This window comes from Bufo gargarizans, chromosome 4 (assembly GCF_014858855.1).
Source record: "Bufo gargarizans isolate SCDJY-AF-19 chromosome 4, ASM1485885v1, whole genome shotgun sequence".
Classification (NCBI taxonomy): Eukaryota; Metazoa; Chordata; class Amphibia; order Anura; family Bufonidae; genus Bufo; species Bufo gargarizans.
In genome coordinates, this window is record NC_058083.1 from 353,672,769 (window position 1) to 353,697,901 (window position 25,133).

Below are 25,133 nucleotides of genomic sequence, written 5' to 3' on the forward strand. Positions count from 1 at the left end.
TCTAGTAGTATGCCATTGACGTGACCTTTATTGCAATATTTTACCAAGTCATTGTAAAAAGTATGTGTTGGATCAGACTTTAATTTCTTATATGTGTTAGTATCTAATAGTGGTTTCTGACATTCTGAATGATATGCTGATGTATCTAATACAACAATTGCCCCACCCTTATCAGCTGGTCTGATTATAATATTATTGGTGGCTTGTAGTTCTTTAATGGCATTTATCTCAGATCTTGTTAGATTATTATATGTCGGTTTATTGTTTATTCTCCTAATCTCTGATTCCATGTTCTTTCTAAATGCCGCGATTTCATGGCTGACTTCTTGCCTAGGAAATTTCTTTGATTTTAACTTCAGATTTGTATGTTCATATTTGGACTCTATGTTGGTCTGAATCATAGGGTTCTTCATGTAATATCTTTTTAGGCATAATTTCCTAACAAACTTCTCTATGCCTATAAATGTGGAGAATTTGTCTAAATTAGTTGTAGGAGAAAATTTAATTCCTTTGTTTAGCAGTTTTGTTTGTGCGTCAGAAAGATTTATCTGACTGAGGTTGACAATTGTAGTCTGTTCTATACATGTGTCCTGTATTCTCTGTCTTTTATATTGTCTGCGTCCCCTTCGTGTCTTCTTGTGTCTTTGTAAGATCGTGTTCTCGGTGGTGATCGTTTCCTGTGATAATCTTTTGTGTATCTTTGTTCGTGATTCTGTCGCATTTGAGGGTAGTGATCTACATTCTGTTGATAATTGTTGTGTCTCTGTCGTAAGTTGTAATCGTGCTGTTGGTGACGAAAATGTTCTTGTCTCCTGTATTGAGACTGTGGAGGTGATTGTCGCGTTCTTATTCTGTGATGTGGTGGGGTGTGATCTAAAAAATTAGGGGTAGATAAAGCTTCATATCGATTTGTTGTTGGTATGTTATATTGGTTATGTGTTCTATTCTCCTGTGTATTTCTATCTCTAGTGTCCGGTTGATCGATTGGTGTTTTCTCTCTAGTGTATGTATTTTTTATTGTTGTTGTATCATCTTTATTATATTTAAATTTCTTTGATTTTCTCTTTATTATATCCCTTTCCAAATCATCTAAACTCCTACATATCCTTTCTTGCCATTTAGTGTAATCATCATTTTTAGGCAATATAATAATTATTTCTTTAAGATTTATGATATCTCTCATAATTTCTTCCAGTATTTTCATCCGTCTTTGTATAATCATTTGTATTAGTATTTTAGATTGATTCTTAAAGAACGTCTGCCATTCTATATTAAAATCGTCGCTGTATAGGTCATTAGCTAATTCCTTAGTTATTAAGAGACCTTTCGGGATTATATCTCTCCCTAGATAATCGGTTAGGGATTTGATCTCCCATTTCTGTTTTAGTTGACGATGTAACAGTTTTTCAAGTTCTTTGAACAGATCTGAGGTCAATCTTGGTTGTGGCATAATAATATGAGTATCAGATGGTGAATCAAATACATATTCATCTATATTTTTGCATTTATTATCTATATGATCCCAGACATCCATGGCTTGTCAGGGCAGGAGCACTACTGTTAGGTACAATGTGAAAAAATGATAGATAAAAGGTCACAGAGGCTCGACTGTCCACAATACACGGGTTGGTGCTCTCTCCAAATGGCAGTACCTATTGCCAGTTATATATATGTATCAGAAAAGGAAAAATAATGGAGGGCACTCAAATGGCTGGGTATATAGATAGTTGTAATTACAACTATATTAGCGATTTATTGGATAGATGTATAATCACATAAGATGCTGGATCTGTCGATTTCAGGCAGATTTGAGGTATATATAAATAACAAGTAGTTTTATTTAACTCACTAAAAATAGTCTTTTGGACTATATGTTGACCTGCTTGTACAGGTGATCAGTCTGTACAGAGGTATTCCTTAAAAATAAAATAAAATAAAATAAAATTGTGCACATTAAAACTGCTGGTGTTGTCAGTATTTTTGTTCAGTTCCAGAGTTAAGTCTCTACGGCCGTATATACTGAGAAAGAGTCTTACCCCGTCAGTAGCAAGTCTCCGGGGAGATTCTGTGTGTGTAGTGTCCCAATAAGCAGGCGATGGTCCGGTCCTGGATGGCGTTGGTGCGCACGTGGTATGATGCTCCCTCGGCGTCTCTCTCCGCTGCGGCAGTCCTGGATCCCTGCTTCCGCTTCCTGTGCCTCACGTGATTCGGGGGGTGGTCTCTCACGTGATCGGAGAATCGACTTTGTTGTTCCGGTCGGCTCCGTGTGTATATAGTAAAATCCTTATGTAGGTTATCGGCTAGGAACTTTCTTTATACAGTCTTCTCAACTGACTCCGATATTCTAAGCCCGTATACTGTCTCTACCAAACGCGTTTCGGTGCTCACTTGCACCTTCATCAGTGGTGGACAGTATTGTTGGTCTCCCTCCTATTTATAAGGGAGGGGTCATTGGAATATGGTGGTAGCTGGTAAAATGTGGGCTGGATTCAATCCATATCTTTCGTGTATATGTATATATATCTATATAATATAGAGACTTATAATAAATGTCTGATTATTCAAGTCAGAGTGATAATGTTGCGACAGATATAGAATAATAAGAAATAGTAAAAATAGTAGAAAATGATGAAAATAGGAAGATAAAAATTATAAAATTGTCAACACTAAAATCGGCAATAAAGTGTACTTCATAATAGGGATTGATAGTGAATAATAATAAATAATTTATAATGAAAATAATGATATTGTTAATCAGCAGAGGAAATGTATATTCAATGTGGTATCTCAGAATTCTTTATTTGAGTATCTCAAAATTTTCGGATTTATTATCACAGAATTTTTATCAATTTTATATCACAGAATTTTTATATCTCAGGATTTTCATATCTCAAAATGTCTATATCTCAGGATTCTCGTATTTCAGAATTTGTATCTCAGAATTTTTGTATATCTCAGAGTTTTTATATCTCAGAGTTTTCATATTTCAAGGTTTCTATATCTCTGATTTTTTCACAATTTTTTCTAAATTTTTTATATAAATTTTTCTTCTCAATTTATTTTGTCTTTGACCTGTTCAAAAATCATAATTATATAATATTAATGTGTATGTAAGTGGGGAGGAGGGCAGGTCAAAAGACAAAATAAATTGAGAAGAAAAATTTATATAAAAAATTTAGAATTTTAGTGTTGACAATTTTATAATTTTTATCTTCCTATTTTCATCATTTTCTACTATTTTTACTATTTCTTATTATTCTATATCTGTCGCAACATTATCACTCTGACTTGAATAATCAGACATTTATTATAAGTCTCTATATTATATAGATATATATACATATACACGAAAGATATGGATTGAATCCAGCCCACATTTTACCAGCTACCACCATATTCCAATGACCCCTCCCTTATAAATAGGAGGGAGACCAACAATACTGTCCACCACTGATGAAGGTGCAAGTGAGCACCGAAACGCGTTTGGTAGAGACAGTATACGGGCTTAGAATATCGGAGTCAGTTGAGAAGACTGTATAAAGAAAGTTCCTAGCCGATAACCTACATAAGGATTTTACTATATACACACGGAGCCGACCGGAACAACAAAGTCGATTCTCCGATCACGTGAGAGACCACCCCCCGAATCACGTGAGGCACAGGAAGCGGAAGCAGGGATCCAGGACGCCGCAGCGGAGAGAGACGCCGAGGGAGCATCATACCACGTGCGCACCAACGCCATCCAGGACCGGACCATCGCCTGCTTATTGGGACACTACACACACAGAATCTCCCCGGAGACTTGCTACTGACGGGGTAAGACTCTTTCTCAGTATATACGGCCGTAGAGACTTAACTCTGGAACTGAACAAAAATACTGACAACACCAGCAGTTTTAATGTGCACAATTTTATTTTATTTTATTTTATTTTTAAGGAATACCTCTGTACAGACTGATCACCTGTACAAGCAGGTCAACATATAGTCCAAAAGACTATTTTTAGTGAGTTAAATAAAACTACTTGTTATTTATATATACCTCAAATCTGCCTGAAATCGACAGATCCAGCATCTTATGTGATTATACATCTATCCAATAAATCGCTAATATAGTTGTAATTACAACTATCTATATACCCAGCCATTTGAGTGCCCTCCATTATTTTTCCTTTTCTGAAAATAAATTCCATATTGTCATAAGAAGCGTCGGCTTGAGTTTGCAAAAAAGTATGAACAGTAGACAGTTGAAAATTGGAAACAGTGATTTGGAGTGATAAAACGAAAGTCAATAGACTGGGCTCTGATGGGTGCAGATGGGTCTGGAAGTAACAAGGGAAAAGAGGGCCAACGGATTGAGAAATTGTAGGAAGTTTGGTGGAGGAAGCCTGATGATATGGGGCTGTTTCACAGCCAAAGGAGGTGGATACTTGACCAGGATTGATGGTGGTCTCAATGCTTAGCTATATGTCAGTATCCTACAAGAGGAGTTACTTTGTACACTCAAGTACTATGGGTATGAAAAGCATGATATAGTGTTCCAGCAGGTCAACGACCCGGAGCATCCTTCGATAGTTCTAGATTGGCCCTCACAGTATCCAGACCTCAACCCGATCAAAAACCTTTGGGTAGAGTTGAAGAAAAAGCAGTATTCATACCCAAGTGAGTTGACTAGTATGCATCAACATTGGGAAAGTGTAGAACAGATTTTGGTCGAGGCATGCTTGAATCTGATCGAGAACGTGCCCAGAAGGATTTGGTGGATTTACAAAATACTAACAAAATAATAAAAATTAAAATTTAGAATTTTAGGAGCAAAACAGTAGCAATGCAGTTACATGACAATAATCTGCATAACTACTCATATGCTAATTAGTTGCAAGTCTAATTTATATATGAGATAGCCAGGATGATTGTATATAAAATTATGGTAGTCTCATGTTTGAAGCTGTATGGGGTTTCTTTGGATTATTATCCTATATTATCATATTATAGGGTGTGCTTTTTAGAACACTTGGTGTACCGTGTACCTCTTGATGTGGTTCCACATCACTAGGGTTGTATACATCGGGCACCCTTTCTTATATGTTCGTGTGTCTGTTTTTTCTTTTGGTAGCCCACCATTGAGCCAGCATCCACCACCTGTCACAATTTTTAGGGAACGACAGGAGGTGATAGGCTAGGCTCGAGGACAGGGAGTCCCCACCACCAGGGGATGTCCCTGGGCTGAGGTGTAGCTCAGGGCATCAGCGTAGGGATAGCAATCCCAAAACCCACGATATAGCTCACCCAGCCATTTGAGGGTCTACCTTGAAAACAGTATAGTTTAGTTTGTCATGTCTTACATGTTTGATTCCTATTAAGAGTAGTTATATTTTCTTATAAGGGTTTCTCCATTGCTGGACTAGATGTATGGTGACATATGGAGCCTGAAAGTCAAAAGTTCAAAACAGTGTTACCATTTTGCTCATCAGTATACTGGTATATTGTAAATAAAAGTTATTTTTTTTTATTTTCACAGCCATGTGTTTCCAAATGATAATCTATGAAATGCTTGTAGAGTCAAAGCATTTACTTTACCCCTAGATTTTCTCCTTGAAGGGCGTAGTTTCCAAAATGGAGTCACTTTTTTTTTCGGGTTTTCTTTCTAGGGGTACCTCAGGGTCTCTTCAAAGGTGACATGAAAAAGATTCCAGCAAAATCTGCCCTCCAAAAACAATATTGCTCTCCTTTACTTCTGAGCCCTGCCATGTGCCCATACAGCAGGTCACGCCCACATATGGAGTGTTTCTGTAAACTGCAGAATCAGGGTAATAAATATTGAGGTTTGTTTGGCTGTTAACCCTTGCTGTGTTACAGGAAAAATTGATTAAAATGGAAAATTTGCACAAAAATGAAATTTATAATTTTTTCTTAATTTTGCTTTAATTCTTGTAAAATCAGTTTTGAATGACTTGAGGGTTGTAGTTTTTAAAATGGGGTAATTTATGGGTGGTTTCTACTATGTAAGCCCCACAAAGTGACTTCATAACTGAACGGGTCTTTGAAAAAGTGGGTTTTGGAAATTTTCTTAAACATTTTAAAATTTGCTTTTAAACTTCTAAGCCTTCTAATGTCCTAAAAATGACATTTACAAAATGATACAAACACAATGTAGACATATGGGGAATGTAAAGTAGTAACTACTTTATGACGTATCACTATCTGTCTTAGGCCTCTTGCACACGACCGTATGTCTTTTTAAGTATTTTGCGATCCGAAATGGATCCGCAAAAAATACGGATGACAACCGTGTGCATTCCATTTTTTGCGGAACGGAACAGCTGTCCCATAATAGAACAGTACTATCCTTGTCCGTTATGTGGACAATAAAAGGACATGTTCTATCTTTGAACGGAATGGAAACAGAATCATACGGTCCGTATATGGAATGCAAAAAACAGACCGTAAACAGAAAAAAAATGTTTGTGTGCAAGAGGCCTTAAAAGCAGAGAATTTCTAATTTTGAAAATAGCTAATTTATCCAAATCTTCAGCATATTTTGGATCTTTTTATGCATAAAGGTTAAACTTATCAACTTAAATTCACCCCTAACATGAAGTTATACATGTCAGATTTGAAAGATGGGTCTCTGGCATTTGGTCCAAACTGGCTGTTGCTTGAAGGGGTTAAGTCAGCAGTTGAAGGGTATCAACTACTGAGGACTCGCAGTTTTTAACATTTTTACATTTAGATTTGTTAGGATTAATTTGGGAGGATGTCATACGATGTCAGTGGTTGATTTCTTCTTCTCTTTACACTTGTCCTTTTCTAATCTTATTGCCGTTTAAAGACATACTGGTCTGCTATCAGTGAAGATGAATAGCTCAGTGGTAAAGATTATGAAAACAATCCACTCTGATGCACTGATCATATAAATATTACATATGTGCAAGAAAGAATAGATTTGAAATTATGATCTTTAATTTCTGCAACCCACAGTATGTGCATCAGTATAGTTGTGAAAGCTTCTATCATTTCCAGGCCCAAACAGAAGCAGAAATGTATACTTTATTATTTCTATAATCAAATGTCGACACATGGAGAAAAGCAACCTCATAGGGATAGTTGTCTCAAAGCATCATCATTGCTTCATTTGAGACCAGGGGCAGTCATCAACTGGTCTAGTTAGACTCAAATCAACTCTACCAAAATGCACTCAGTGAATATAGAGGTCTAGAAACAAGTAAACACAGGGAAAACATTATAAAAAACATTATATAGTTATTCTGTATGAACTGGAAAAAATATTTACTAGTACCAGTACTCAGAAGTCATATGATATATGTGACTTCACTACATGCTGCACTATGGGGGTGGTCTATCTGATTACCTGTCTTTGCGGCTTACAGTATGTAGGTAAGACAGGAAGAGAACTATGCCGCCAGGTGGGTGAACACCTTGGGGATGTTCGGAATAACAGAGAGACCCCGGTGGCCAGACATGTTAATGCTGCCATTATGGACGTTTAATGGTGCTCAAATTTACGGTTTACCAGTTCGCAAACCATTTCGGGGGGGAGGGGGGGTGTCTGGGATAGACGTATCCTGCAACGAGAATGCTGGTGGATTTTCGAACTTGATACGTCTAGTCCCTGTGGCCAACGCGTTTCCTCCCAGAAAAACCCAGGATTCATCAGAGGACACTGCAGGCAGGTTGACTGAGTATATGCGTGGCAACGGTCGGCGTATGGATCTGAAGGCCACCAGCAAACTAAGATCCAGGGTGGTGGTATCCGCTGTGGTGGAGTGACCGGTCACTCCACCACAGCGGATACCACCACCCTGGATCTTAGCTTGCTGGTGGCCTTCAGAGCCATACGCCGACCGTTGCCACGCATATACTCAGTCAACCTGCCTGCAGTGTCCCCTGATGAATCCTGGGTTTTATTGGGAGGAAACGCGTCGGGACGCATTAGCACCACCGTCACTCTACTCCTCAATCAGGTTTTTGGTGGCGGGGTTATATGTTGTGTTTAACATTGTGTATAGTCTATTTTTCTACGGCTCAGGCTGTCAGCATTCGGACTGCCTGCACTCTCCCTGTGTCTAGGGCCTCATTAGGGTCATTTACACAGGACGAGAGTTCCAGTCGGGGCCACCCCTTGCGGGGCTTTTTTGGACCCCGTCCCGTGGATTACCTAGTAGGGTCGGACCAGGCCAAGTAGGGAGGCAACAGGGCTAGTTTACCTTCCTCAACATAGCCATACCCGACCTACCACCAGTGGTCTTGCCCACCACACACAGTACACCTAGACGGGATTGGTGCCTCTGTGTACCCGCCATCCTATCAGTGTACCTCTGTGTATGGTGTACATGTTGTTTGTCTGTAGGGGCTGGTTTTATCTCCCTATAATCAATAAAGTTTCATGTTTTACTTAGTTCACTGCCCCTCTTAGTTTTTTTCCTGTGGGATCCATGCCTGGTTCATTTTTATGAACGTCAGCTTGTCCACATTGGCTGTAGACAGGCGGCTGCGTTTGTCTGTAATGACGCCCCCTGCCGTGCTGAATACACGTTCAGACAGAACGCTGGCCGCTGGGCAGGCCAGCACCTCCAAGGCATGAAAGGCTAGCTCTGGCCACGTGGACAATTTAGAGACCCAGAAGTTGAATGGGGCCGAACCATCAGTCAGTACGTGGCGGGGTGTGCACACGTACTGTTCCACCATGTTAGTGAAATGTTGCCTCCTGCTAACACGTTGCGTATCAGGTGGTGGTGCAGTTAGCTGTGGCGTGTTGACAAAACTTTTCCACATCTCTGCCATGCTAACCCTGCCCTCAGAGGAGCTGGCCGTGACACAGCTGCCTTGGCGACCTCTTGCTCCTCCTCTGCCTTGGCCTTGGGCTTCCACTTGTTCCCCTGTGACATTTGGGAATGCACTCAGTAGCGCGTCTACCAACGTGCGCTTGTACTCGTGCATCTTCCTATCACGCTCCAGTGCAGGAAGTAAGGTGGGCACATTGTCTTTGTACCATGGATCCAGCAGGGTGGCAACCCAGTAGTCCGCACACGTTAAAATGTGGGCAACTCTGCTGTCGTTGCGCAGGCACTGCAGCATGTAGTCGCTCATGTGTGCCAGGCTGCCCAGACAAGCTGTCCCCTGTGGGAGGCGTATCGTCATCGTCCTGCGTTTCCCCCCAGCCATGCACCAGTGATGGGCCCGAGCTGCGTTGGGTGCCACCCCGCTGTGACCATGCTTCATCCTCATCCTCCTCCACCTCCTCCTCATCCTCGTCCTCCTCGTCCTCCAGTAGTGGGACCTGGCTGGCCACATTTGCACCTGGCCTCTGCTGTTGCAAAAAACCTCCCTCTGAGTCACTTCGAAGAGACTGGCCTGAAAGTGCTAAAAATGACCCCTCTTCCTCCTGGGCCACCTCCTCTTCCATCATCGCCCTAAGTGTTTTCTCAAGGAGACATAGAAGTGGTATTGTAACGCTGATAACGGCGTCATCGCCACTGGCCATGTTGGTGGAGTACTTGAAACAGCGCAACAGGGCACACAGGTCTCACATGGAGGCCCAGTCATTGGTGGTGAAGTGGTGCTGTTCCGCAGTGCGACTGACCTGTGCGTGCTGCAGCTGAAATTCCACTATGGCCTGCTGCTGCTCGAACAGTCTATCCAGCATGTGCAAGTTGGAGTTCCACCTGGTGGGCACGTCGCATATGAGGCGGTGAGCGGGAAGGCCGAAGTTACGCTGTAGCGCAGACAGGCGAGCAGCGGCAGGATGTGAACGCCGAAAGCGCGAACAGACGGCCCGCACTTTATGCAGCAGCTCTGACATGTCGGGGTAGCTGTGAATGAACTTCTGCACCACCAAATTCTGCTGAAGGTAAGGGATGTGCATCAAACCGGCTAGTCCCAGAGCTGTAACGAGATTTCGCCCATTATTGCACACCACCAAGCCGGGCTTGAGGCTCAGCGGCAGCAACCACTCGTTGGTCTGTTGTTCTATACCCCACCACAACTCCTGTGCGGTGTGGGGCCTGTCCCCCAAACATATGAGTTTCAGAATGGCCTGCTGACATTTACCCGGGCTGTGCTAAAGTTGGTGGTGAAGGTGTGTGGCTGACTGGATGAGCAGGTGGAAGAAGAGGAGGAGGAAGCCGAGTAAGAGGAGGAGGCAACAGGAGGCAAAGAATGTTGCCCTGCGATCCTTGGCGGCGGAAGGACGTGCGCCAAACAGCTCTCCGCCTGGGGCCCAGCCGCCACTACATTTACCCAGTGTGCAGTTAGGGAGATATAGCGTTCCTGGCCGTTCTTACTGGTCCACGTATCTGTGGTTAGGTGGACCTTGCCACAGATGGCGTTGCGCAGTGCACACTTGATTTTATCGGATACTTGGTTGTGCAGGGAAGGCACGGCTCTCTTGGAGAAGCAGTGCCGGCTGGGAACAACATACTGTGGGACAGCAAGCGACATGAGCTGTTTGAAGCTGTCTGTGTCCACCAGCCTAAATGACAGCATTTTTATAGGCCAGTAGTTTAGAAATGCTGGCATTCAGGGACAGGGATCAAGGGTGACTAGGTGGGAATTTACGCTTTCTCTCAAATGTTTGTGAGATGGAGAGCTGAACTCTGCCGTGTGACATGGTTGAGATGCTTGGTGACGGAGGTGGTGGTGTTGGTGGTGGTACATCCCCTGTTTGCTGGGCGGCAGGTGCCAACGTTCCTCCAGAGACGGAGGCAGAGGCGGCAGCAGCAGAAGAGGCCAAGGCGGCAGCAGCAGGAGAGGTAGCAGGGGGAGCCTGAGTGACTTCCTTGTTTTTAAGGTGTTTACTCCACTGCAGTTCATGCTTTGCATGCAGGTGCCTGGTCATGCAGGTTGTGCTAAGGTTCAGAACGTTAATGCCTCGCTTCAGGCTCTGATGGCATAACGTGCAAACCACTCGGGTCTTGCCGTCAGCACATTGTTTGAAGAAGTGCCATGCCAGGGAACTCCTTGAAGCTGCCTTTTTGGTGCTAGGTCCCAGATGGCGGCGGTCAGTAGCAGGCGGAGTCTCTTGGCGGCGGGTGTTCTGCTTTTGCCCACTGCTCCCTCTTTTGCTACGCTGTTGGCTCGGTATCACCACTGCCTCTTCCTCCGAACTGTGAAAGTCAGTGGCACGACATTCATTCCATGTGGGGTCTAGGACCTCATCGTCCCCTGCATCGTCTTCCACCCAGTCTTGATCCCTGACCTCCTGTTCAGTCTGCACACTGCAGAAAGACGCAGCAGTTGGCACCTGTGTTTCGTCATCATCAGAGACGTGCTGAGGTGGTATTCCCATGTCCTCATCATCAGGAAACATAAGTGGTTGTGCGTCAGTGCATTCTATGTCTTCCACCCCTGGGGAAGGGTTAGGTGGATGTCCTTGGGAAACCCTGCCAGCGGAGTCTTCAAACAGCATAAGAGACTGCTGCATAACTTGAGGCTCAGACAGTTTCCCTGGTATGCATGGGGGTGATGTGACAGACTGATGGGCTTGGTTTTCATGCGCCATCTGTGCGCTTTCTGCAGAAGGTGGGAGATAATGTGAACGTGCTGGATCCACTGTCGGCCACCCAATTGACTAATGCCTGTACCTGCTCAGGCCTTACCATCCTTAGAACGGCATTGGGCCCCACCAAATATCGCTGTAAATTATGGCGGCTACTGGGACCTGAGGTAGTTGGTACACTAGGACGTGTGGCTGTGGCAGAACGGCCACGTCCTCTCCCAGCACCAGAGGGTCCACTAACACCACCACGACCATGTCCGCGTCCGCGTCCCTTACTAGATGTTTTCCTCATTTTTACCGTTCACCACAATAAGAGAAATATTATTTGGCCCAATGTATTGAATTAAAATTCAGGCCTTTTTTTACAGACACCTAGCACTATCTGGCTATTTAGGTACCGTATTACACTAATAAAGGCACAGCAGTAACGACAGATTTAGCTGAATATAAATTTCAGGCCTAGTATTTAGGCGCTGGATGACAGGTATACGTTTACGGACAGAATTAGACTTGGAAATGCACGGTAGTGTGTGAAGTTATTGTGGATGACCCTATCAGCACCTTGAATCTAATATACCCTTTTAGGGATAGATTTAAAGTAGGTCTGATACAGCAGAAACCACTAATTTAGGAAATTGCTAAATTGGGAATTGTATTTCAACCCAGAGCAAAAACTATGCTTCGACGGACACTAAATAACTTGACCAGCCACAGCAATAACGACAGATTTAGATGGATGTAAATTTGAGGCCTATTATTTAGGCGCTGGGTGAAAGGTATACGTTTACAGACAGAATTAGACTTGGAAATGCACAGTAGCGTGTGTGTAAAGTTATTCAGAATGACCCTATCTGCACCTTGAATCTAATATACCCTTTTAGGGATATATTTAAAGTAGGTCTGATACAGCAGAAACCACTTATTTAGGAAATTGCTAAATTGGGAATTGTATTTCAACCCTGAACAAAAATATATCCTTTGCCAGACAGCAGACAGTATTACAATTGGCTGGCCACAGCTGAAACACCAGATTTAGGGTACTGCTATTTTGGCAATTGTATTTCAACCCTCAATAAAATAGCAAGCACAGCCATGCCCCTGATGTAGGATATAGCCCAAAATTCGCTCATCCCTATATATGACCGCAATGAGAATAAGGCCGAAATATCCATTGATATTTATGTCCATTTGGACAGGATCCTATTAAGGACTTCCTAGTATCTAGTCCACTTTAATTGGGCATTTGCCATAGGTTGGTGTAATATACTATGGTAATAACGATGTCACGCCCCTTTATGTCACCCTTACGGTACCAGTGTCTTGCTGACCTTCAAGGACCTGGATACTTGGGGTATCTTTCAGGACCTGCCAGCCTTTGTCCCCGCCCTTTGGGCGTGACTAGCGTATCCACATGATGCTCCCTGTGTGTGCAATGATGCGGTGACGCACAGGCGGTGCGTGATGTCGCCAGCGCACATCGGGAGACGGTAATTTCAGTTTAAAAGGACGTGCGCCATTGCGCACGGTTGCTAAGACGCCACATGTAATAGGGGACGCCATACATCGCTAATGGCGTGAACCCATGCAACAGTACCCTCATCTTATAAGGGGTAATAGGTCTGGAGGTGCGACCATACATCTTCCAGGACGGCTACATTGGGGACTAACTAGCCCATATAGATGTAAGTGAGTGGTGTATTGGATGCCCTGAATGGTGATAATAGGCTATCCAATTACCCCTAATTTTAAATGTACATATAGGTTAATAAATGAATCTGGGGCTAAAAATAGATGAAACGTGTAGGGACACATAAATCTATTTATTTGAGCATTTATATGTAGGTTTCATTGCACCCTTTATTATTAGTGGTAGGACTCTACCCTTTTGCTCTTTCTAAAACATTATACACAAACATACGGACCAGACGGCAAGATATCTGTGTGGTCCCATTTGGTGGAATAGAGTAGAATTCCCACCGCTTATCTGTGGGAATGGGAACAACCTGATTGGGTGTGAGATTCAAGGGTGTGAGATTGGGTGTGAGATTTCTGGTAAGAAATGTATGCCTTTTCGTATGTTGGTTTACCCTTCTTAGGCATTAACACACCTCCATGGTAGGAAATGTCGGTGGTACTGGCTCATTTAGTGATGGTGTCTATGAATAGAATTGTGGGCCTTTAAGTTTTAAAGGTATAATATTAAAAGTTACATTTTACTACTGCCCATTTTATTATTTTTGTTCTGGAAAAAAATAGACATAGTATGACCAAGGACAATATTATTTATTGAAATACTTAGGTACAGAATCTAGGGGTTAAAGCTTCAATTTCCAGAAAGATTGTGTTCCTCCAGTCCTGTAGAGATTTTGGATTATTCCTGCCTACTCTAAACAGTTTGCTTTCTCTGTGGCTCCTAAAGCTGCAGCTGTAAAGGCAGCATGTGTGCAAAAAATAAATTAAACTATAAACATTCAGCCCCCTTTGAGCCTTCAGAACTAGAAGTATTTTTAGTCAAGACAGCTGTAACACTCAAAATACTGCAGCAAACCATTCAAAACAATGCAATGTTTTATGGAGTAACGAAGAAAGAATGTAGGTAATGCAAATATACATTTGATTTTCTTATTATAACTGAAAATCTTCCCTTTAGAAATATAGGTTAACACTACAAAGGGGAAATAATGTGCTTCATTTCAACATTAAGGCCTCTTTCACTTGGTTGCGGAAACATGTGCGGGTGCGTTGCGGGAACACCCGCGATTTTTCCGCACAAGTGCAAAACATTGTCATGCGTTTTGCACTCGCGTGAGAAAAAACGTGCATGTTTGGTACCCAAACCCGAACTTCTTCACAGAAGTTCGGGCTTGGGATCGGTGTTCTGTAGATTGTATTATTTTCCCTTATAACATGGTTATAAGGGAAAATAATAGCATTCTGAATACAGAATGCATAGTAAAATAGCGCTGGAGGGGTTAAAAACCAAACAAAAAATAATTTAACTCACCTTAGTCCACTTGATCGCGTAGCCCGGCATCTCCTTCTGTCTTCATCTTAGCTTTGTGTAGCAGCAAGGACCTTTGGTGACGTCACAGTCATCACATGATCCATCACCATGGTAAAAAATCATGTGATGGATCATGTGATGACTGTGACGTCACCAAAGATCCTTGTTGCTACAGAGAGCTAAGATGAAGACAGAAGGAGATGCCGGGCTGTGTGAACAAGTGGACTAAGGTGAGTTAAATTATTTATTTATTTATTTTAACCCCTCCAGCGCTATTTTGCTATGCATTCTGTATTCATTCTGTATTATTTTCCCTTATAACCATGTTATAAGGGAAAATAATAATGATCGGGTCTCCATCCCGATCGTCTCCTAGCAACAGTGCGTGAAAATCGCACCGCATCCGCACTTGATTGCGGATGCTTGCAATTTTCACACAACCCCGTTCATTTCTATGGGGCCTGCGTTACGTGAAAAATGCAGAATATAGAGCATGCTGTGATTTTCATGCAACGCACAAGTGATGCGTGAAAATCACTGCTCGTGTGCACAGTCCCATATGACTGTGCTAGCTTACACTGAGTTAATAAACCATGGGATTGTATTCACACACATTCTCCCTATGCCTCCAAGACCAAAAGACCCACAGCATAAAAGGAGAAGGGTGTTGTAAATGGACAGTACATTAGTGTTATAAGAAATCAAGTCCATCATGCTGACATACAATTGTTAAAGAGTGTGAGGATTATAAGTGATTATGAATTATGAAAATATGTGGAGTGATAGGGGAGCATGCATAACATGGATCATCAATTATGACGGATGAATGATGTGACTCAGGTTTGTATAAATCAATGAATAGGCAGAATGAGGGATGAAAAGTCAAAGATTAATGTGTAAATAATTGAAGACCAAAAAAAGGATGGAACTAAGAGAAAATGCATTAGTGTAACTATTGCCATAGGTTGGGGGGCTATCAGGTGTAAGAACTTTGTACCTTGGAGGTCCCATCTGTCATGGTGCGATTCACCATGACATGTGTTGCCGTGCAGGCTGGCTGCATGCGCCCTTGCTTACTGGCTGCAGGCGAAAATCCTGTGCAGGCTGGTTGCTAGGGTTTGCGTGCTGGCTGCAGTATCTAATGCAAAACCTGTCACCACTCTGTTCTACGCCGTGGTTGGCGTTTCTGCATCTGGTTTCCGTGATCTGTTGTCCGAGCCTGTGTCTGTTTTGGCTTCCGGTCTAACTTCGGTAAGAGGGTATCAGCATGTTCTGCCTGTCCTGTTTGGCATTCATGTCGTCCTCCGGAGGGAGTGCGAAGGCGGAGGTAATGTCATGGTGCGGTTCACCGTGACGTGTCTTGCCTTGCAGGCTGGCTGCATGCGCCCTTGCGTACTGGCTGCAGGCCAGAATCCTGTGAGACTGGTTGCTAGGGGCTGCATGCTGGCTGCGGTATCTAGTGTGAACCTGCCCGTGTACGTGTGGACCCCTTTGACTGTATCTGTATTCTGGTTCAGTGTTCCGTGTTGCCAAGGGTAACGCCCAGTTCTGTATATGTGTAAGCTGGTTACTTGGGGCTGCATGCTGGCTGCGGTATCCATGTTGAACCACCAGTGTATGTTTTCCCTCCCTAATTGTGTTCTGTGGTTCTGTTCCAATGCCCAGATTGTTGTATGCCCTTGCATTCTGGCAGTGGTGTTCCATGTATGCCGGTTGCCCGGGGCAACGTCTGGTGCTTCTGCTTCTGTTCTGTGTCCTGCTCTTTGTACATCCCGGAGGTCTGCTTTGGACCCCCGGCACGTGACACCATCTTATTTTTCTATGGGACCCTATGAATTTTAATTACACCTCTGAATAAATGTGTGATGAATCATCAAATTACCTTGATTCAGTGAACAGTTTGGCAATATATTTTCATTATATTACATGTATGCAAGTCTTCTTTCTCCAAAATGAATTTGACATTACGTATGAAACAGCATAAAATATAGAAATCCTAGCATGCAAAGAACTTAAATATAAGAGAAGACAGTAAGCTGAATAGTATCAACTAGTGCCAGGCAGCCACTTCCATGTCAACTAAGATAAATCAAGAAGGAATTAGAAGTTCAGTAACAAGGATTACGTACTTTTGGGCCCAGTCTAGGGTTTTAGATAGATACACAGACAGATAGATAGATATGATATATATTTACAAAGGATCTTCAAAAAGTTTCCACACTTTTATATTTTGTTGGAAACAGGGCAGGAGTAGTAGTAAATGGTCATGTCTGAGAGTTTTCATGTGATTAGTCAGTCTGGCAAGCTGAATGACCTTGCAGTTTTGTATAAGAGTTGCTCCACTGTGTAGAAGATGGCTGCAAAAGAGGAACAGCATTCTGTCATATGATTTTTGCGGGCAAAAGGTGTGCTGACAACTACCGCCCCCCACACTGCAGCCCACACATTGGAAACCCAAATAATTAAAGTGAGAGTTTATAGAACACCCAGCTTATAGTCTGGATTTAGCGCCATCTCATTTCCACCTTTGGACCATTTAACCAGCTCAGCTCCCCTAGCTTAAACCCCCTTAATGACCAGACCACTTTTTACAATTCTGCACTACACTACTTTCACGACATTTTTCACTTTCTGTTGTAAAATGTTTCAATTAAAACTACATTTCTATATACATTTTTCTCTAAATTTATTGTTCTACATGTCTTTGATTAAAAAAAAATGCAATAAGTGTATATTTATTGGTTTGGGTAAAAGTTATAGCGTTTACAAACTATGGTGCAAAAATCGTTAATTTCTAACGATAATTTGTTTTCCCTTAGTCCTAACAGCAGCACAGATGGGGGTTTAATGAGCCCAAGAACCAATAACAAGAGTTCCCACTCCCTCAAAAGGAGGGAACTACCCCCCAACCACCGTGTTTTCAGCAAGCATATGTACTTAGGGTGGGAAATTTGTGTGCTGCTGTTAGGACTAAGGGAAAACAAATTATCGTTAGAAATTAACGATTCCCTTACGTCCTACCAGCAGCACAGATGGGGAGATAACAAGAAGGACCCCTGGGGATGGCCTTCCTGCCTGGCAGAATCAAGAATAGTCTGCCCAAAGGCCGAAAACTCTGCAAACTTAGCACCGACTCTGTAGTGCGAGATAAAGGTTGATTCGGAGCTCCAGGAAGCCGACTTGGAGATTAACTCCAAGGGAAGTTGATTTCTTTCTGCCACTGAGGTTGAGACGGCCCTAGTAGAATGGGCCTTAACGAACTCTGGAGGGTCCAGAGATTGAGACAGAAAAGACTCCCTAATGGCTTCCCTGATCCAGCGACTAATGGAAACCTTAGATGCTTTAGGGCTTTTAGATTTACCGGCAAACAGGATGAAGAGATTCTCATCAATCCTGAACTCCCTGGACCTATCCACATAGGCCTGGAGGCATCTCGAAATGTCCAGAGGATGTCTGACAGGAACATCAGAGGAGGCGGAAGAAAATAAAACTAGTAAAGAAATTACCTGATTGACATTCTGAAAGGATACCACCTTAGGTCTGAAGTAGGGTAAGAATTTTAGGAGAACCCAGTCCTGCAAAAAGGTTATATATGGATGCAGAGCCGAAAAAGCTTGTAACTCCGAAACCTTCTTAGCTGAAGTCACAGCTACCAGAAAGACTGTTTTTAAGGTGACAAACTTGAACCCGACCTCCTCCAATGGCTCAAAGGGGGGGGAGATGCTAACCCATTGAGCACTACTGAAAGATCCCACTGAGGAATGGGTCTCAGTATTGTAGGCCTCAATCTCTCGGCTCCTTTAAGGAAGCGTTTGATGAGCGGGTCCCGGGAATATGGCCTGTTTAAACAGGCCGAGATGGCAAAAACCTGTACCTTCAAAGAGGCCGGAGCAAGGCCCTTGTCTAGTCGATCCTGAAGGAACTGTAATATGGCGGAAAGGGGCAGATCTGCAGACGCCACCTGGTTAGAATCACACCAAGAGGTGAAGATTCTCATCACTCTGGAGTAGGCCTTCTTAGTGGATTCCGCTCTTGAATGTGATAACGTTCTCAGGACCGCCTCAGAGAGCCCTTCTACTCTGCAAAGGGACTGATCAACCTCCAGGCTGTCAAGTTGAATCTGTGCAGATCTGGGCAGAGATGTGTGTCCCACGACACCAGGGTCTGCTCCGGGGGGAGTCTCCAGTATTGTCCCTGACTCATCTGAATGAGCTGGGTAAACCAGGATCTCTTGTGCCGGAACGGAATGATGGCTATTACCGAGGCCTGATCCTGACGAATCTTCATCAATACCCTCGGTATCATGGAAAAGGGAGGGAAGATGTAAGCCAGCCTGAACCTCCATGGTATCGACAGAGCATCTATCGCCAGGGGGTTGTCCTCCCTGTATAGAGAGCAGAATCTCTGAACCTTGGCGTTGAACCTGGTTGCCATGAGATCCACCTCCGGTAATCCCCATCTTAGGACTATCTGCTTGAAGATCTCCGGATGCAGAGACCACTCCATGGTCGGTAATCCGCGGCTTAAACGATCTGAAATAATGTTGAGGGACCCTTGAATGTGGGTGGCAGATAGATGGGATAGGTTCAACTCTGCCCACCGTAGAATTACCCCGATCTCTGCAAGAAGGGGTAGGGATCTCGTGCCTCCCTGTTTGTTTATGTAAAGAATAGCAGTCATATTGTCTGACTGTACTTTCACCGCTTTGCCCCGGATTTGAGGGGCGAAGTGAAGGAGGGCTAGCCAGATAGCTCCTATCTCTGGCAGATTGGAGGAGAGACGCTGCTCCATGAGAGACCAAGTTCCCCGAACTGTGGAACCGTCTAGATGAGCGCCCCAGCCTACTAGGGGCGCGTCTGTAGTCAATATGAGCCAAACTGGTTGGGTCATAGACTTCCCTGCAGGGAGATAGAATCACCATCTAAGGGAATTTCGAGTTTGGGAGGAAGAGAGTATAGGGAATCTAGCCCCGTTGGGCTGCCGTCCCACTTGTTCAAAACTTCTGTTTGAAGAGGGCGGAGGTGTCATAATGCCCAAGGGACTGCATCTGCAGCCGCTGACATGAGCCCCAACATCTTCGTGAGAGTCCGAATAGATACTCGTCATGGTACTGATAAGAACCTTGCCAGGTCTTGTACCCGGGACTTCCTCTCCGATGTCAACTGAAGAGACATCTCCACAGAGTCGATTATGAAACCTAGATATTGTATTGAAGTTGAAGGGCTCACATTCGATTTCTGCCAGTTGATGATCCACCCTAGGCGGAGCAGAAAGGAAATTGCCAGATGAAGATGGTGGGTGAGAACTGGAACGGTGGTCGCTAAAAGGTAAGGGATAATGGTCAGTCCTTGAAGTCTCAGAGCTGCCACCACCGCTACCACCACCTTGGTGAAGATAAGGGGGTGCATGAGATTCAAAAGGGGAGAGCGGCAAACTGGAAATGTCTGAGAACCCCGGAAATCTGGACCGCGATCCTGAGATATTTCCGAGACGCGAGATGGATCGGAATATGGAGATAAGCATCCTTGAGATCCAGAGTGGCCATCACATCTCCGAGATTGAGAATGTGGCTGACTGACCTTATGGTTTCCATACGAAACCTTGGCCTCTTTATGAATCGATTGAGATGTCTCAAATCGATTATCATCCGGAGATCGCCTGTCTTTTTTGGAACCAGAAATACTGGAGAATAGATCCCTAGGCCCTGCTCCCCTGCCGCAACCTCCTCTAGAGCCCCCTTTGAAATATAGTCCTGGATATAGGATTCTAAAATCCTTTGTTTGGCAGGCTGAAAGCCCCGATTGATGAGGAATATTTATTGGGGAAGAGAGGCGAGATCTATAAGGTACCCGGAGGAGATGATGCTTAGGACCCAGGGGTCTGCAATCTCCTGGGACCAAATCTCTTTGAAATGGGCAAGGCGTCCCCCCACGGGACTCTGGGGAGAGGGTACGGGGAAACCCAGAGGCGTAACGGCGGGGACAGCAGGGGGAAACCAAGAGCCTCTGAGAGGCCTGCAGTCAGAAGGGATTGGCCTCCTTAGTTGGTCTGCGGGGGCGCCTCGAAAGTCTTCGCTGCCCCCCCCCCAGTTTCTACGGAAAGTAGCCTGTTGACCCTGTCTGCTCCCTCGATGCTGACTGGGGCGTCCTCGAAAGGGCTGTTGAGGAAGACTCTTGCCCTTCTTGTCAGAGAGGCCCTCCATGATCTTGTCCAGCTCAGACCCGAAAAGTCGATCGGGCTCAAATGGGAGCCCACATAAATTATACTTTGAAGCATTATCTGCCTTCCATGGTTTTAGCCATAAGGGTCTACGGGCCGCAGAGACTAAGCCCATGGTCTTGGCTGCTAGCTTTAGCTGCACCTGCGAAGTATCGCATAGAAAGTCCATGGCCAGATTCACAGTTTTGAAGGCAGCCAGGATATCATCACGGGACACACTCTGGTCCACGTCGGTTTAGTTTACTCCTCAGGAAGGACGACACCTCAGATGTTGCTATAGCAGTAGAAACTGAAGCTGCAGTGGCTGAATAGCCTCTTCTTAAAGTGCACTCCACCCTCCTATCAAGAGGGTCTTGCAGATTCGACCCATCATCTGCAGGCCCCAGAGTGCGTCTAGACAACTTGGCTATGGCCAAGTCAACCCTGGGAATGGAACCCCACGATTCCATCATGGGTTTCGCCATTGGAAAAATCATTTTAATTTTGCGAGTCAGGACTGGTCCTTTCTCCGGTTTCTTCCATTCAGTACGCATGACTGAACGGAGGGTCTCATCCGCTTTGAAAACACTCTGTGCCCGACCAGCGGGATCGGAGGACTCCCCAACGTCAACATCCTGGTCCTCCGACCGGATGGACTTCAGAAGCTTTTGAGTTTTTTCTGGCGGAAAAAACATGAGGTTAACTCTTCCTCGTCCGAGGAAGAGGAGCCCACCAAAAGAACAGCGGGTCTCTCGCTTGGTGCAGTGACCTCTCATTTAAAAGCTTAACCACTCCCTTGATAGAATCATCCACATAGCATCTAGCCCACTGATACATTTCCTGCATCGTGGGTTCAGCAGTGGTACGGGAACGGCAGCTGTCACAGCTTGAGTATTGGCAGTCGTCGTCTAAGGGGGTATCACAGTTGAAGCAGGCCAAATGTTTGTGTTTGGCGGTAGACTTCCGGTGATCAGCATCTCGTGGAGAAGACATGACTGCGAAAAAAGGAAAGAGGAGGATTAAAATCCTATTAAGCAGTAAGAAGGAAAAGAATACTTTGAGAATAAGCCCACCAACAGAAACAAAGTTTCAGTCTCAATATCACCAGAATGATAGAGAAAATCTCTCTCAGCACAATAGGACTCTGGAGGCTTGCTAAAAAAGCTGCACAACAGAGACTGAGTGAAGAAAACTGAGGGCTTATAAGGAGGTGTGAGGGCCCGCCCAAAGGCAGAACCATTGCAGCCAATTAATTAAAAATTGATGTTGCCGCCCACTACCCTCCTTCTTTCTGTCACTCTTTCCTTTCCTATTTTTATTTTTTTACTTGGGGAAGATATTTCCCCCAGAGATCAGGGAATTACTCATTCCCCTGCAAAAAAAAAACTGTACCCTCAAACGGGTCATTGACTTCCTCCCTCCCTCCCCTCTCATGTAGGGATGCGAGCGCTGGCAGCGACAGCTGCCGGCGAGGGAGAGCTGCAGCAGTGACGTCACTGGTGATGTCATCCAGGGGAGACCGCAGCGCGAGTCTCGGAGCGGCGCCGCCAGAATCACACAGCCCCGGACAGCATGAGGAGAACCGAAAAAACCTGAGGAAAAGATTAAGGTTAGAGGGGGAGGAAGGGACACAAGAAAAAGGAGGGCAAATAGCAAAGCCCTAAAGATACTGGAAAATCTAAGGGGAAGACAAATGCCATATCCCCTATCTTATGCTCCCCCCAACTATGAAAAAAAGGAGGCGGGAGCTGCACGCCAGTCCACCTGTCCAAAGGACAGAAAAAAACACGGTGGTTGGGGGGCAGTTCCCTCCTTTTGAGGGAGTGGGAACTCTTGTTATTGGTTCTTGGGCTCATTAAAAATTCCGCCGGTCCTACCAGTCCACAGGGTGCAGTTAACCCCCATCTGTGCTGCTGGTAGGACGTAAGAGAATGTGAATTTACGCACTTTGACTTTCTGAGCACCTGTCATGTTTCCTGAGGTTCTACAATACCCAGACAGTAGAAACGCCCCACAAATGACCCCATTTCGGAAAGTAGACACCCTAAGGTATTCGCTGATGGGCATAGTGAGTTCATGGAAGTTTTTATTTTTTGTCACAAGTTAGCGGAATATGATTTTTTTTTTTCTTACAAAGTCTCATATTCCACTAACTTGTGACAAAAAATAAAATTTTACATGAACTCACAATACCCCTCACGGAATACCTTGGGGTGTCATATTTCTAAAATGGGGTCACTTTTGGGGTATTTATACTGCCCTGGCATTTTAGGGGACCTAAAGCGTGAGAAGTAGTTTGGAATCCAAATGCGTAAAAAATGCCTTGTGAAATCCTAAAGGTGCTCTTTAAAATTTGGGCCCCTTTGCGCACCTAGGCAGGATAAAAGTGTCACACATGTGGTATCGCTGCACTCAGAAGAAGTAGGGCAATGTGTTTTGGAGTGTATTTTTACATACACCCATGCTGGGTGAGATAAATATCACTCTAAAAGACAACTTTTCCCATTTTATTATACAAAGTTTTCATTTTACAGAGATATTTCTCTCACCCAGCATGGGTATATGTAAAAATACACGCCAAAACACATTGCCCTACTTCTCCTGAGTACGGCGATACCACATGTGTGACACTTTTTTTGCAGGCAAGATGTGCAAAGGGGCCCAAATTCCAATGAGTATCTTTTAGGAGGGCTTTTTTATTCCAAACTACTTCTCACGCTTTAGGGCCCCTAAAATGCCAGGGTAGTATAAATACCCCACATGTGACCCCATTTTGGAAAGAAGACACCCCAAGGTATTCCGTGAGGGGCATGGTGAGTTCATAGAAGTTTTTTTTTGTCACAAGTTAGCGGAAATTTATTTATTTATTTTTTCTCACAAAGTCTCCCTTTCCGCTAACTTGTGACAAAAAGTTCAATCTTTCATGGACTCAATATGCCCCTAAGCGACTACCTTGGGGTGTCTACTTTCCGAAATGGGGTCATTTGTGGGGTGTGTTTACTGTTCTGGCATTTTGGGCGGGGCTAAATTATGAGCAAACCTGTAAAGCCTAAAGGTACTCATTGGACTTTCGGCCCCTTTACGCACCTAGGCTGCAAAAAAGTGTCACACATGTGGTATCTCCATACTCAGGAGAAGTAGGGCAATGTGTTTTGGGGTGTATTTTTACATATACCCATGCTGGGTGAGAGAAATATCTCTCTAAAAGACAACTTTTCCCATATTTTTTTATACAAAGATATTACAGAGATTTACAGAGATATTTATCTCACCCAGCATGGGTATATGTAAAAATATACCCCAAACCCAATTGCCCTACTTCTCCTGTCACATGTGTGACACTTTTTTGCAGCCTATGTGCGCAAAGGGGCCCAAATTCCAATGAGTACCTTTTAGGAGGGCATTTGGATTCCAGACTTCTTCTCACGCTTTTGGGCCCCTAAAATGCCAGGGCAGTATAAATACCCCACATGTGACCCCATTTTGGAAAGAAGACACCCTATGAATAGCTTACCCGGGTCTAAAAGCCCCATAGGGCCATTTCCCTGTCCCCACAGGGTCACCTAGGGTTATCTATTTTAGGGCCAGGTTCCGGACGGGGCCACCCCTTGCGGGGATAGGACCCCGTGTTAGGAGGCACTTTAGGCCAAGTAGGCCATTACCAGGGACAGACTTTTTCCCTGTGGCCCTCTTGTACAAAGTGACCACCAACTGGAGGACGTATCCAAAACGTGAGAACACCTCCTTCTGGGTACTGGACTTGAAGGCCCTCTCGTCCACCACCGCTAAGACCCACCCTTATCTTGCCTTTTGGCATGTCTATAGACCACGGCAGGCTTGCCACGGTCTCCCTTTTTTGTTTATGTCTACAGGTCATACAGTCCACCTCCCGCTTCACTCGGGGACGTGAACGTGTATCTGAACATCAGGCGACATGTCACCTCAGGTCCCCTGTCATTGTGTGTCTTGTTTGTCTGGTAGTGGTTCTCTTCCCATCATTGGGACCTTTAACGATCCTAATAAAAGTTAGGTTTTAATACGTCACTACCCCTTGTTTCACATAGTCTAATTAACGAGTAGTTATCTGGAGGGTGCCCTTGCACCACCCCTAAGGGACCACCCCTTATATTCCTGGAAAGAAGACACCCCAAGGTATTCCATGAGGGGCATGGCGAGTTCCTAGAATATATATTTTTTGGCACAAGTTAGCGGAAAATGATTTTGTAAGAGAAAAACAAAATAAAAATAAAAATAATTATATTCCGCTAAATTCTAGGAACTCACCATGCCCCTCATGGAATACCTTGGGGTGTCTTCTTTCCAAAATGGAGTCACTTATGGAGTATTTATACTGCCCTGGCATTTTAGGGGCCCTAAAGCATGAGAAGAAGTCTGGAATATAAAGGTCTAAAATTT